Raw genomic sequence first — 15820 nt, 5'->3', positions numbered from 1 at the left:
CAGCCAGCCTTCGCACCACTGGCAGGTGCAACCTGGGACACTGAGCTTCCATTCCAAACACATGAACTGGGGAGAAATACGTACAGAAACACAACGGGGAGAAAAACACAGCAAATGTCAGTAGCGATTGTTTCTAGTCTCTGGGCAGGCACATTATAAGTGATTTTCCTCTTCTCTGTACATGTTGGTTCTTTATAAACTTATAATAAAAGAAAAACCTTGAAATGCGTCTATGGACAGGTAATTACATGTACAACAGTGGTTGTCAAACATTTTTGCCTCAGAATAACTTTATACTGTTAAAAAATTATTGCAGCCTCTCTAAAGAACTTTTGTTTGTGAAAGTTCTATCTATCGATTTTAACTGTTAGAAATTAAAACTGACTTTTAAATATATAAATTTATTTATTTAAAAATAGCAATAATAAATCCATTCCATGTTAATATAAATAACATTTTTATGAAAAACAATGATGTCTTCTAAATACTTAGGAGAGTGGTTTTGTTTCTTCATTTGCAAATGTCTTTAACGTCTGACTTAGCAGAAGACCCCATGATTCTCAGATCTGCTGTGGCTTCAGTCTGTTGCAATGTCACACATCGTGTCATCTCTGGAAAATTCCACTGTATACTGAGAGTGAAAAAAGGCAAATGAAATCTTAGTATTATTATGAAAATAGTTTTGGCCACACTTTGAGAACTATAATACAGAATATAATCACAGCTATATAAAAATAGAGGAGTAAAAATTTCTGAAAAAAAGTGTCATGATGCCACTTAGTGGTACCTCTAATTATTGCAATTCCTGGTCATCAAATGTGTGTGTCTGTGTGTCTGTGTGTCTCTGTGAGTGCACAGGCATAGGTAGAGTGTGTGTGCAAGTATGTGCGGTGTGTGTGAACATGGTGTGTGTGGTGTGGTATGTGCGTATGTGTGTGTTCACATGGGTCGTGTGTGATGTGGTGTGTGTACATGTGATGCATTGTGTCTGTGGCCGGGATGGGTGTGGCATGTGTGCCTGTGTTGCTTGTATGTGGTGTTGTTTGCATGTGGTATGTGTGATGCGTGTGTGTGCATGTGTTGCGTTGTAGGTAGTGTGTGTGCATGTGTTGTATGTCTGAGTGTGTATATGTGTGTGGTATGTGTGTACATACAGTGTGTTGTGTATGTGTTACGTGTGTATGTGTCTGGGTGTGTGCATGCCCATATGTGGGGTGTGTTTAGGACTTGTACACAGAGAATGGAATTATCTCACCACCTTCTGCGTGTGCCTGGCCCCATGCTAGGGGCTTGACTGTCAAGAAAACGTCTGTTAAACTGCCCAGCCCAGCGCCAGTTGGCGAAAGTCCTCAAGAGCCATGAATTTCTCTCCGCCAGCCTCGTGAGTCAGGCGCAACCTCCACTTGACAAGGCCGACTCTTGGAGGTGAAGTGTCTTGTTCAAGGTTTCACAACTAGTAAGTGGTGGATCTAGGATTCAGACCTCGGTCTTCTCATCGATGAGGAATTTAATCACCTCGTTCTAATGATTACCTCTAAGATATAAAAATCATCTAAATGGTATGATCAAAAATGTGCAAAAAAGCAAATAAATTTCTGAATAAAAATAATATGACAGCATCATCTGTGCATTCTCTCTCTCCGCCAGCCTGTCCGTCAGCACGTGTGCACGTATTTCAGCTACGTGCATAGTTGGGAAGACACTAACGGGCACCTGCAGGCACCGGCTCCATGGCAGGCACCGGGCGAGATACTCTCACATTCAGTTATAGAATTAACAATTTATAAAATTAACAAGTACAAATTCTCAGACTCAAAAGTCACGTGTGCAAAATGTAACTATTTTTTCTAATTTGATTTTAATTTCTGATTCCAGTTTCTGTAAACATAATCTAGGCCAAGGAAAACTCAGACACTTTGGTCCTCGTCTGTGGTCACTCAGACATTTCAGGCAGGTTCATCCCACCCTCTCCTCTCCCCTTTTCCTCAGGGGCAGCCCCAGCCTCAGGGAGATTGACGCCCAGTCCCAGTTCCCCAGCATCCTCCCAGCCAGAATGATGGGCTGGCACCTGTGCCCACCAGCATCCTCTGAAGCCATCACCCCCAGCCATGACCACCTCCCGGGAAGGGAGGCACTCTGCATGCTTTTGCCACAGCTGTGGGTGCCCCTGAGTTTCGCCACTTCTCTCTCAAGAGACCCAGGGTGTGCAGTTGTGTTCCTTGCCCCCCGGCCCCTACGACCAGCCTGCTTTCCAGCCCACAGCCCTTCTCAGACACGCACACAGCCTAGCCCAGGGTGCCTCCCCCACCAGTGGACTCATCTCCCGGTTCCCATCAACCTGCATCTTCCCCCTCTCAGTTCTTCATGTGAAAAAATGTTTAGATGAAGTCCTTCAGGATTTGTCTCTTGACAGCCAAAGCAAATCAAAAATATCTTGATTTTCCAATGATTCTTTCCTCCTCTGTGAGTTCCTAAAATCCACTTAAAAACTTAGCTGGCGTTTGTGTTCTCTCTGAGTCTGAGATCTGAGAGTCTGCCCTTCGCTGGGCCTGGGGGGAGCCCTGAGAAAGTCCACAGTGAGGTAAGAACAGGAACTAACAGGCACAGCCCTGTCTGGGTACCAATTCAACCCAAAAGGTATACATGGAGAACCCTGGCGAACAGAGAGCCAGGGCCCACCATTGTCTTCCCCCTGCCAGAGAGAAGGAATGACTCACTTCAGTGCCTAGTGCCAGCTTCCCAGGACAGCCAGCGTGGGTCTAGAGGGGCCCCAGTCTCTACCATGAGAAGGAAAGGAAAGGCCACAGGTGATATAAGCAGCATCCCTCAACAGAATCCCTGGGTAGCCAGTAAGTATGCACATTCCTGGGCCCCATCCCCAGAGACTTGATTGGAGGATGTGTCTGCGTGAAGCCTGAGAATGTGCATTCCCAGCAAGCTCCCAGGTGATGCCAATGCCACTGGTCCAGGACCACACTAAGCAGCGCTGGTGTGAGGACCCAGTGGCTTGAGGGAGGGGGACTGAGGCCAGTCATCAGAGCAGGTGGCTCCTGGAGAGGCAGACTTCCCAGAGAGAAGAAAAGATAGCACTGAGAGAAACAACTATAATAAGAACCCTTAAGGAGACAGACATAGAGATAGAGATGGAGATAGAGAGAGATTTGGAATATATTCCAAAATCTTTTTTGTTTTTTCTTATCATTTCTTTGCAATATCTTCCTAACTCTCCTTAAGTGTTCTCATTACAGTTGTTTTTAAATTTTTATTATAGTTTTTAACTTATTTTTTACTTATTTGTATTTTTATATATTTGATAGTTATATTGTTTTCAATTATTTTTATTACAGTTATTTATTTTATACACACATACATTATATATATACACAGATATTCAGATTATAAAATTCAGTAGAAGCAGTGAAAAACAAAATGAATACTGTTGGCAACACAATTCATGATCCAAAAGACCAAAAGGAGGGCTAACATTTTCAGAATTTTCATCACCCGCTTGCACACACTCTGAACTGCTGCCGCTCTCACTGCCTTGTGCTCTCTTGATGAAACCACATCGGACTCAGTCCAACTCTCCAGCAGAAGGTGGCTGGGAAAGTCACAAGCCACAGGGTCTCAATTCAGTCCCTGAGTGAGAACCTCGAGAGGCAATTTGTCCTGCCCAGGCCATACGGCACTTCCCTCGTCGTCCACTCCCCAGCTCTCCTGAAGACTGTTTCACACTTTCGCCTCTGTCCCCCAGCCCCACCGAATCTGCCCCACCTTCTCCCCCTCCCACTTGCTCCCTGAGCTGGGCCGTCCAGGCTGCCATCCGCAGCCAGTCCCCCCTCTTCTGTTCAGGGCAGTGCTCCAACAGCACTCCTCCTCTCCTGCATTACCAGTTTTCCCTCTGCTAGGTCAACTTCAACAGCATGCAAAAATGCCCTCTCTCCCAGCTGAAAAACCAAGCAGAAACACCCATGTCTTGAACGTATCTCTCCTGCCAGCATCTGCCTCATTTCTTGTCTATACTTGTCTCTAATTCCTCTCCATCCATGGTCTCTTTAACTCACTTCAACCAGGCTTTTGCACACGGTTCTTGTCAAGGTTACAGATCATTTCCACCTAAATCCCATGGCCAGTCTTCCATCATCATCTTACTGCCCACCTTGATTACTCCCTTCGCATAACATTTTCCTCCCGGGGCTCCAGGATACCAGCTCCTGGTCCTTCTTCTTCTCCCTAAACATTTCTTTTCGGTCTCCTTTGCGGGCTCCGCCTCTTCTCCATGACCTTCTTTTCCCCTTTATCTACCCTGGCTTTCTTGGTGACTTCACTCATCTCTATCTCCTCCCAACCCTTCCCGGCAAGTGGAGACTGTTGATGACTGGCTCTAATCCATAGGCTCCGAGCAGCAGAGATGGGTCACTTCCCAGCACAGCCCAGCACATGACTCTCCAGCTGTCTCTTCTCCTGCTGCAGCTATTTGAAGAAATCCTCATGTTGACATGTGGGAACAAAAAACCAAAGCAGCCTGATTGCTGAGTCACGCTGTGAAAGACAGATGTCCTGGAAATGAGCCCAGACCTGCATCAGGCTTCACATGATTGAGCAACAAACTTCTGTGTGTCTAGCCACTGGGGTTCGGGAGCTCTCTGTTACCGAGGCAGGAGCCTAGCATAGCCTAACCAATACAGTTACCTCATCCAGTCTCATAGCTTTAAATACTGTCTGTATGCCCATAACTCCCAAACTTAAAGATCCAGCCAAATTTTCTCCTGGACTCCAGACTCAAATATCCAACTGCCTACATTACCACTTGGGACATTAGACATCTCAATCTTAACATATCCAAAACTGAATTCTTGATTTTACCTCCATAGCACTTCTCATTTGAGCTGGTGGCAGCTCCAGATCCAGATAGTCACCATTTCTCACCAGCCTCCACTGTACTGCCCCAATCCCCGCCACTGTCCCCTATTACCCAGTGTTCCGCCAGAGGCCCAGCTGGGCTAGGGGGCAGGACATGGTGCCGAGAGACCAAGGAAATGACCCAGAGACTGTGAACAAGACATACAGGTTTACTGGGCCTTACTTACAGGGAGAGTGTCCAGCAGCAGCCGGCTGGACGGAAGTGTACACACCCCTGCCCCCTAAGAGAAGCTTGCTTAAGCAGGCAGAGGAACAAAGGCTGCATGCTTGCCAAAGGGCTGTCCTTGGTACGACCAGCGTTTCCAGGAACAGTAGCTCCCATGGAGGGGCTCTGTGTCCCTGTAAGACACGATGTTCTTCTCATGGGATAGGGGAGGGTCCCGGCTGGCCAGGCCCAGATCTTTACAAACCCCAGAAGGGAGCCCAAGGACCCAGGGGTGCAATGGGCCTAGTGGTTTCTGCCGGTCAAGCAAGGCCAGGCCCTACAGCCAGATTGCTGCAGCACCTCCTGTCAGGTCTCCTGCTCCTCCCTTTACATCTATTCCCATACGGTCTATTCCTAACAGGTTTGCCTCCGAGACCCTTGTACAACCTAAGTCAGATCACATCGCTCTTCTGTCTCAAAACCCTACAATGGCTTCCCATTTTAGGCAGAGTAAAGCTGAAGTGTTCACTGTGGCCTACAAGATCCTACAGATCTTGTACAGACCCTAGATCTGTTACCCCTCAGAACCCCCAAACCCACTCTGCACCAGTCTCACCAGCTTCCTTGCTCTTCACCCAACATGCCAGGCATACGCCCTTCACACGGCCTTTGTACCAGCTGCTTCCTGCAGTGTTCCTCCCCCGGTTCCACAGGGCTCGCTCCTCACCTTGTTTCCTTTTTTGTTGTTGTTTTCTAACGGAGGGAAGCTTTGTTATTCATGGGCGTGGATTTCTTGGGTTTTTTTTAAAGATTGGCACCTGAGTTAACATCTGTTGCCAATCTTCTTTTTTTTTTCCTCTTCTTCTTCTTCCTAAAGCCCCCCAGGACGTAGTTGTATATTCCAGTCGTAGATCTTTCTGGCTATGCTATGTGGGACGCCACCTCAGTGTGGCCTGACAAGCAGTGCTAGGTCCGCGCCCAGGATCCGAACCGGCAAAATCCTGGACCACCAAAGCAGAGCTCGAGAACTTAACCACTGGCCATGGGGCCGGCCCCTCACCTTGTTTTCTTAAACCTCACCTTCTCAAGAGGCCTACCCTGAACACTTGCAGACAGTCCCATCTCCCTACTCCCGATCGCCGTGGCCCTATCCTACCTGCCGCCTTCTTCCTTAGATACACATCATCTTCAAATACATTACAAAATCTACTTCTTTTCTTTCTTTTCTTTTTTATTGTGGCCCAGGAGAAAGTCTATTTTTGTGAATGTTCCATGTATGCTATAAAAGAGTGTGTATTATAAAGTTTTTGGTTAATGAAGTTCTCTATAAGTCGATTAGGTAGTTTGTTAATCTTCTGTTGAAATCTGTTTCTTTACTGATTTTTCCCCTTGTTTGTTCCTATCAGGTATTTGATAGTGATGTCTTAAAATTTTTCACTTTTTTTATAGACATTACTACTACTTGTCATTCTGTCCATTTTTGCTTTATTACTGCCATCTCATGCTATTAGGTTGTATCTTCCTGATGAATTGAACCACCTTAATTCTATTTTGAATTTACTCTATTTCCGATTGTACTTTCTTTCTTTAAAGTCTCCTTTGAGGGCCGGCCCAGTGGCACAGCAGTTAAGTGCGCACGTCCCACTTCTCGGCGGCCTGGGGTTCACCCCTTTGGATCCCGGGTGTGGACATGGCACCGCTTGGCACGCCATGCTGTGGTAGGCATCCCACATATAAAGTAGAGAAAGATGAGCATGGATGTTAGCTCAGAGCCAGCCTTCCTCAGCAAAAAAGAGGAGGACTGGTAGTAGTTAGCTCAGGGCTAATCTTCCTCAAAAAAAATAAAGTCTCCTTTGATATTAATATATTTCCTCAATTTTCTTTGGATTAGGGTTTGCATGCACTATCGTTTTAATCCTTTTACTCTCAGCCTTTCTGAATCCATGTGTTTTAGTTAAGACTCTTGTAATTACATAGATTTTTAAACTCCAATTAGAAAGTGTTTATCTTTTAATTAGAACATTTAATGTACTTATAGTTAATGTAAATATTGATACATTTGCATTTCACTATTTCTAAAACTTAGAACTTTTTTTTTTTTTTGGTAAGGAAGATTCACTCTGAGCTAACATCTGTTGCCAATCCTCCTCTTTTTTTGCTTGAGGAAGATTAGCCCTGAGCTAACATCTGTGCCAATCTTCCTTTATTTTGTACGAGGGTCACCGCCACAGCACGGCTGATGAGTGGTATAGGTCTGCGCCTGGGATCCAAACCCACAAAAGCAGGCTACTGAAGCAGAATATATCAGACTTAACCACTATGCCATGAGGTCTGCCCCTAAAACTCTTTTTTTTTTAACTGAAAAAGGGATTTATCTTTAAAGAAAGCACCAGAAGGACCAATCAGCATGCAGTGAATTATTAAACGTTGCCTAGTTTGTTCATCAGAATCTGCTTCTTTGTTTATCGTCTCCCCCACTAAGAGGGGAGTTCCATGAAGGAGGGTTCTTCATGTTGTTCACTGATGTAACCCAAGTGCCCAAATTGGGGCACAGAAGAAGTGTTCAAAAATGTTTGCTGAATAAAAACATAAATAAATAGCTCCCCAAATACAATAAAAGATAAAGATACCATTCATGAAAAGAAAGGCAACGTGGAGAACAAACAACAAAGAACAGGAGCCCCACAACTAAAGAAAGGAACGGTAGAGAAAAGTAACGATACGAGATGCAATGCACGAAAACTTCCCACATCTGAAAAAAGACGCGAATCTTCTGATTGAAAACGCCGGGTTAAGTACAGGCAGAGCTAGTTTTAAAGTCATAAATATACACATTGCCTGTGAAATTTTGAACTACGATGATCAAAAGAAAATCTTATGAGCTTCCAGAAAGAAAGAACAGGATGACGAACAAGAGCCAGGAAGAGGACACTTGCAACATATTTCTCAGAAAGTCCAGCAAAAATATACCCGTTCCAGGGAAATTATTCAACGATATTCTCATCAACATGAAAATTAGATCAGAACAATGACCTCAGGAGAGGAGAAGAGAAAGTGTATGAGAAACACTGGTGAAGGGTGGATCTAATAACAATGTAATCTGCTTTGTGAAATTGTCATACCAAATTTCCTATTAGCAACTGGGTACCGTCTGGGAGGAGGAAGGGGGAGTCAATGTTAAATGGGTATAGGTTTATGTTGAGGAAGATAACAAAGTCTGGGGTATAGACAGTGGTGATGAGTACACAACATTGTGACTGTATTTAATACCACTGAATTCTACACTTAAAAATGGTTCAAATGATCAATATTTTATTAGGTATATTTTACCACAATAAAAGCACATTGCTAGAAAAAGAGTTGATGAAGACAGGTGCACACTCACCAGAATTAGGGCATCATTCCCCACCCATCCCTCCATCGCCAGGGCTGGAGGATTTCAACCTACCGAAACTGCCTCTTCCTGTTGCTACTGTTCAGTGCAGGGGTTTGAAGGTACAGCGAGCTGAGGAGGAGCCTGGGGATGGCAGCAAACAGGGATGACCACTAGTGGTTCTGTGGCGCCGTGAGCGCCATCCTCAGGCCCAACCCCTCTCACTCCTTCCTCACCAGGGGAGGACCTCATCTTCGGCCAGCCCTTCCCCAATGCACAAGGTCAGCTTAAGCATCCGATACCCTCGAAGCAGCTAGACATCCAAGGAGTACAGCCACCTCAAAAGAAAGATACCTTTCCACAGAGAGAGATGGCTAACATATCTCATCTCAGCAGGGTGTTAGAGCGGACAGACAGAGACTCTAAAGCAGCATGCATCGTATGCTTAAGGAGATCAGGGACTATATTAGCAACAGGAAGTGAGGACAAAAAGGTAATTTAAAAGTGGAAATATTAGGTATCAAAAACATAATAGCAGAAATTAAGATCACAATAGATGATGTAAATAATAGGAGAGGTAGAACTGATGAGAGAAACAAAGAGAGAGAATAGCAGATTGAGGAACTCTCCCAAAGGAATCAGGAAAGGGTAACGAGTTAGGAAATATTAAAAGGAACAGAAAGACATTTAGAGGATAGAAGTGGAAGTGTCAATATTGAGATGATAACAGTCCCATGAAGAAAAATGAAAAAGGAGCAGAAGAAATTCCAGAAGACAGAAATGGAGATAAATTTCCCAGAAACAAAGTAGGATAGAAGGTCTTGGATTGAGAAACTAACCAGGTGCCACAGAGGAGACATAAAGAAAACACCACATGTAGATACAGTACAGTGAAATTTAAGCAGATCAAAGACAGAGAGAAAATTCTAAGAGCTTCCCCTCAAAAAAGAGCAGTTCACCGTGGGGGCCTCTGCAGTGTGGCAGTGGGGTACGCTCCAGGGGGTTGAGAAGAGTGCACGGACCAGGACTGTGCTGACAGTGTATGTGGTCCAGAGGGGGGTGAGGCTTATCAGCGGCAGAAGACTTGTGTTTTACAAATAGCCATAAAAAGGATCAGCCCCACCTTCCAAAGCCTGAAACAACTGAGTGCCTCCATGCCAAGGGCTAGCCCCACTCAGCTTCACTCCTAAGAGAACTGACATCAGCCTTGTTGGCCTCAGGCCTATCACAACTGTACGCCCCTGAGCCTAGCAACCAGCTACACTGGGTACCAACCCAATTAAGAGGACAATTGCAATAAGACTGTGCTAATAGGTGGGACCAAGATGGTGGAGTGAGTGGTCTTCTTTGTCGCTCCCCCATCGAATCTACAACTAATTGGACATTTACCAATTAACAAAGGGTATCCAGATAGCATCTCAAGACACCTAAGAGTTTCATGCTACTATACATCAGAAGGCAGACAGACTTCCCCCTGGGAGGAGGTGGAAATAGGTGAAAACTCTCCTACCCCCAACCCCCGACCCCCGGACAGCCTAGCTCCTGCAGGAGGCTCTCTTCCAGCAGATTCCCCCATAGCATAGCCACTCACCAAGGGCGGAAGTGTGCACTCACCAGCGGAGCAACGGTGAAAACAGGTGACAACAGCCCTACTCAAGCCCCCCACGATTACACCTAAGCCCAGGGGGAATCCCCAGGGTCCCACACCCACCGGCAGGGAAGGCCTCTGCTCGCCATTAGCAGGGAGGCCTCGCCCAGAATCCAGAACAAAGGGAAGCTCCCAGCGGGTGGATTCCCCAGCACGGCACCAGACCACAAGCTGCTGCTGGGCCCACGGTCTCCGGCGCAGGGGGTGCCCAGACTTCCAGTGGACGTGCTTCAGGACTGGGTGGAGCTCCAACACCCGGCTCTGCAGCCCGGGGGGATGCTCCAGGGTCCCACAACCCCCAGCATGGAGGGCCTCTGTTCGCCATTGGCAGGGAGGCCCTGCCCAGCATTCGGAACACCAGGAAGCTCCCTAGAGCAGAATTCCCCACAAGGCAGCAGCTTACAAGCCACCACCAGGCCCACAGACTCTGGCCGTGTCCCAGATGAGGCAAGGGGCTCCCAGAGATTCTGTAAGAGTGGAGTGGGGCAGAGTGGAGCTCCAGTGAAATGGCTACGTAGCCCAGGGGGGAACTCCAGGTTCCTACAGCAGCCTCAGCGAAAGCCTCTGCACGGCACTAGTGGAGAGGTCCCAACTGGCAATCGCAGGGTGGGAAGGCCCTGGGGCAAAAGCAGCACAGCTAGGTGAGCTAACAACAGACTGCAGAAGATACCCATAGCTCTGCTGGGACCTATAGTGGACAAGTGTGATCTTGTGGGCTCTGTTAGGGATAAAGCGGCGATTATAGGTGATCCTGCTCCTGGCTGCTGGGAAAGCCCACAACACGACTGCAGACCACAAGGAGGGAGCGTGTCTAAGTGGGCTGCAACAGTAGGCACCAGCAGCCTGAGGCCCCCTTGCGATTGCCCCCACAACTGACGAGGGACCCCACAGGACCACTGTGACTACGAGGAGGGGTCCAGGTCCAGTCAGTAACAGCTGACAGGGTTCCTGGTTGGTGCAGTCTAAACAGCTGCCCCCCACCACACCAGTCACAACAAGTGGAAGCAGCGACTAAACTCTATCTCTATGCAGAGGCACAAATCCACATCATCAAGCAGTATGAAAAAATATATTAAATCTCCAGAACAGAAGGAAAATGATAAGCACCCAGAAAACAATCCCAAAGACAATGAAGTCTATAACCTAAATGACAATGATTTCAAAACTGCCATTATTAAAAAACTCAACGAGCTAAAAGAGAATTCAGAAGACAACTCAATGAGTTCAGGAGCTATGTCACAAAAGAGCTTGACACTATAAAGAAGAGTCAATTAGAAATGCTGGAGATGAAGAACACAATGGAGGAGATTAAGAAAAATCTGGACTCTCTGAACAGTAGGATCGATAATATGGAGGGCAGAATTAGCAATTTGGAGGATAGGAATATAGAAATGCTGCAGACAGAGGAGGAGAGAGAACTAAGACTAAAAAGAAATGAAGAAACTCTCTGAGAATTATCTGACTCAATTAGGAGATGCAACATGAGGATTATAGGTATACCAGAGGGAGAAGAGAAGGAGAAGGGGGCAGAAGGCCTGTTCAAAGAAATAATAGCTGAGAACTTTCCAAACTTGGGAAGAGAGATGGAACTTCATGTGACAGAAGCCAATAGATCTCCAAACTTTATTAATGCAAGAAGACCAACCCCAAGGCATATAGTAGTGAAACTAGCAAAAGTCAACAACAAAGAGAAAATACTAAGGGCAGCCAGGCAGAAGAAAATAACTTACAAAGGAAACCCCATAAGGCTATCAGCAGATTTCTCAGGAGAGACCTTACAGGCTAGAAGAGATTGGAATGAAATATTCAAAACTCTGAAGGACAAAAACCTGCAGCCAAGAATACTCTACCCAGTGAAAATATCTTTCAAATATGATAGAGAAATAAAAACTTTCCCAGATAAACAAAAGTTAAGGGAGTTCATCGCCACAAAACCTCCTCTTCAAGAAATGCTCAGGAAGAACCTCATTCCTGAAAAATCAAAAAAAGGAAAGGGGTTACAAAATCCAGAACAAAGGAGATAAGCAGAAGGACAATAACACAAAGTAACAGCTCTCCATCAGGACAAAATGCAAAAGAACCAGAAAACAAGTGATAAAATGGCAACAGTAGGCCCCCAGGTTTCAATAATCACTCTAAACGTGAATGGATTGAACTCTCCAATCAAAAGGCACAGAGTGGCAGGATGGATCAAAGAACAAGATCCAACAATATGCTGCCTCCAGGAAACACACCTCAGCCCCAAAGACAAACACAGACTCAAAGTGAAGGGATTTAAGACAATACTCCAAGCCAATAATGAACAAAAGAAAGCAGGTGTTGCCATACTTATATCAGACAAAGTAGACTTCAAAGCAAAACAGATAAAGAAAGACAAAGAGGGGCAGTATATAGTGATAAAAGGGATGCTCCACCAAGATGACATAACAGTTATAAATATATACGCATCTAACACAGGAGCACCAAAATTCGTAAAGAAACTATTAACAAAACTAAAAGGAGACATCAACAGCAATACAATAATAGTAGGGGACCTCAACACCCCATTGACACCAATGGACAGATCATCCAGACAGAAAATCAGCAAGAAAATTACAGAATTAAATGAAAAATTAGATCAGATGGACCTAATAGATATATATAGGACACTTCATCCAAAAACAGCAGGTTACACATTCTTTTCAAGCATGCATGGAACATTCTCAAGGATAGACCATATCTTGGGAAACAAAGCAAGCATCAATAAGTTCAAGAGGGTTGAAATAATATCAAGCATCTTTTCTGATCACAATGCTATGAAACTAGAAATCAACTACAAGAATAAAGCTGGGAAAGGGCCAAAAATGTGGAGACTAAACAACATGCTACTGAACAAACAATGGATTATTGAAGAAATTAAAGAAGAAATCAAATATTATCTGGAGACAAATGAAAATGAAAACATGTCATACCAAATGATTTGGGACGCAGCAAAGGCAGTCCTAAGAGGGAAATTCATTGCAATACAGGCTCACCTCAATAAGCAAGAAAAATCTTACATAAACAACCTCAAACAACACCTAATGGAATTAGAAAAAGAAGAAAAAGCAAAGCCCAAAGTCAGTAGAAGGAGGGAAATAATAAAAATTAGAGCAGAAATAAATGATATTGAAACAAAAAAGACAGCAGAAAGGATCAATGAAACAAAGAGTTGGTTCTTGAAAAAAATTAACAAAATCGACAAACTCTTAGCCAGACTCACTGAAAAAAAAAGAGAGAAGTCTCAAATAAATAAAATTAGAAACGAGAGAGGAGAAATCACAACAGATACCAAAGAAATACAAAGGATCATAAGAGAATACTATGAAAAACTATATGCCAACAAATTGAACAACCTAGAAGAAATGGATAAATTCCTAGACTCATACAACCTACCCAAACTGAGTCAGGAAGAAATAGAGAATCTGAATAGACCAATCACAAGTAAAGAAATAGACACAGTAATCAAAAACCTCCCCAAAAATAAGAGTCCAGGACCAGACAGCTTCTTTGGAGAATTCTACCAAACATTCAAAGAAGATTTAATACCTATCCTTCTCAAACTATTCCAGAAAATAGAGGAAGATGGAGCACTCCCTAATATATTCTATGAAGCCAACATCACCTTGATCCCCAAACCTGACAAGGACAACACAAAGAAGGAAAACTACAGGCCAATATCACTGATGAACATAGATGCAAAAAACCTCAACAAAATTTTGGCAAACCAAATACAGCAATATATCAAAAAGATTATACACCATGATCAAGTGGGATTTATACCAGGGACACAGGGATGGTTCAACATCCGCAAGTCAATCAACGTGATTCACTACATTAACAAAATGAGAAACAAAAACCACATGATCATCTCAATAGATGCAGAGAAAGCATTCGACAAGATCCAACATCCATTTATGATAAAAACCCTCAATAAAATAGGTATAGAAGGAAAGTACCTCAACATAATAAAGGCCATATATGACAAACCCACAGCCAACATCATACTCAATGGACAAAAACTGAAACCCATCCCTCTCAGAACAGGAACAAGACAAGGGTGCCCACTTTCACCACTCTTATTCAACATGGTACTGGAGGTTTTGGCCAGAGCAATTCCGCAGGAAAAAGAAATAAAAGGAATCCAAATAGGCAACAAAGAAGTAAAACTCTCGCTGTTTGCAGATGACATGATCTTATATATAGAAAACCCCAAAGAATCCATAGAAAAACTATGAGAAACAATCAACAACTACAGCAAAGTTGCAGGGTATAAAATCAACATACATAAATCAGTAGCATTTCTATATGCTAACAATGAACTAACAGAAAGAGAACTCAAGAACTCAATCCATTCACGATCGCAACAAAAAGAATACAATACCTTGGGATAAATTTAACCAAGTAAGTGAAAGATCTATACAACGAAAACTACAAGACCTTCTTGAAAGAAATCAACGACGACATAAAGAGATGGAAAGACATTCATGCACATGGATTGGAGAATAAACATAGTTAAAATGTCCACACTACCTAAAGCAATCTACAGATTCAATGCTATCCCAATCAGAATTCCAATGTCATTCTTTACAGAAATCGAACAAAGAATCCTAAAATTCATATGGGGCAACAAAAGACCCCAAATTGCTAAAGCAAGCCTGAGAAAGAAGAACAAAGCTGGTGGCATCACAATCCCTGACTTCAAAACATACTACAAAGCTACAGTAATCAAAACAGCATGGTACTGGTACAAAAACAGGTGCACGGATCAATGGAACAGAATTGAAAGCCCAGAAATAAAACCACACATCTATGGACAGCTAATCTTTGACAAAGGAGCTGAGGGCCTACAATGGAGGAAAGAAAGTCTCTTCAACAAATGGTGCTGGGAAAACTGGACAGCCACATGTAAAAGAATGAAAATCAACTATTCTTTTTCACCATTTACTAAAATAAACTCAAAATGGATCAAAGACCTACAGATTAGGCCTGAACAATAAGTTTTCTACAAGAGAATATCGGCAGTACACTCTTTGACATCAGCTTCAAAAGCATCTTTTCGGACACCATAACCCCTCACATGAGGGAAACAATAGAAAGAATAAACAAATGGGACTTCATCAGACTAAAGAGCTTCTTCAAGGCAAGGGAAAACAGGATTGAAACAAAAAAACAGCCCACTAATTGGGAAAAAAATATTCACAAGTTATTTATCTGACAAAGGGTTAATCTCCATAATATACAAAGAACTCACACAACTCAACAATAAAAAATCAAACAACCTAATTACAAAATGGGCAGGGGACATGAACAGACATTTCTCCAAAGAAGATATACGGATGGCCAATAGACACATGAAAAGATGCTCGTCATCACTAATCATCAGGGAAATGCAAATCAAAACTACACTAAGATATCACCTTACACCTGTTAGAATGGCAAAAATATCCAAAACCAAGAGTGACAAATGTTGGAGAGGTTGTGGAGAAAAGGGAACCCTCATACACTGTTGGTGGGAATGCAAACTGGTGCAGCCACTATGGAAAACAGTATGGAGATTCCTCAAAAAGTTAAGAATAGAAATACCTTATGACCCAGCCATCCCACTACTGGGTATCTATCCCAAGAACCTGAAATCAGCAATTCCAAAAGTTCCATGCACCCCTATGTTCATCGCAGCATTATTCACAGTAGCCAAGTCATGGAACCAACC

At 43.8% G+C, this 15820-nt stretch overlaps 1 long non-coding RNA gene across 1 annotated transcript; it reads right to left on the bottom strand.

Annotated features, from left to right (window-relative positions):
• Positions 1–385: 385 nt before the first annotated feature.
• On the bottom strand, positions 386–4484 carry LOC138917430 (uncharacterized). Its single transcript, XR_011425408.1, has 2 exons — positions 4160–4484; positions 386–631 (listed from the first exon to the last, which is right to left on the bottom strand). It is a non-coding gene; the product is annotated as an uncharacterized lncRNA (long non-coding RNA).
• Positions 4485–15820: the final 11336 nt, after the last annotated feature.

This window comes from Equus caballus, chromosome 14, assembly GCF_041296265.1.
Source record: "Equus caballus isolate H_3958 breed thoroughbred chromosome 14, TB-T2T, whole genome shotgun sequence".
NCBI classification, from domain to species: Eukaryota; Metazoa; Chordata; class Mammalia; order Perissodactyla; family Equidae; genus Equus; species Equus caballus.
Note: the sequence above shows the minus strand (reverse complement) of the source record. Positions and strands in the feature narration are given on the sequence as shown.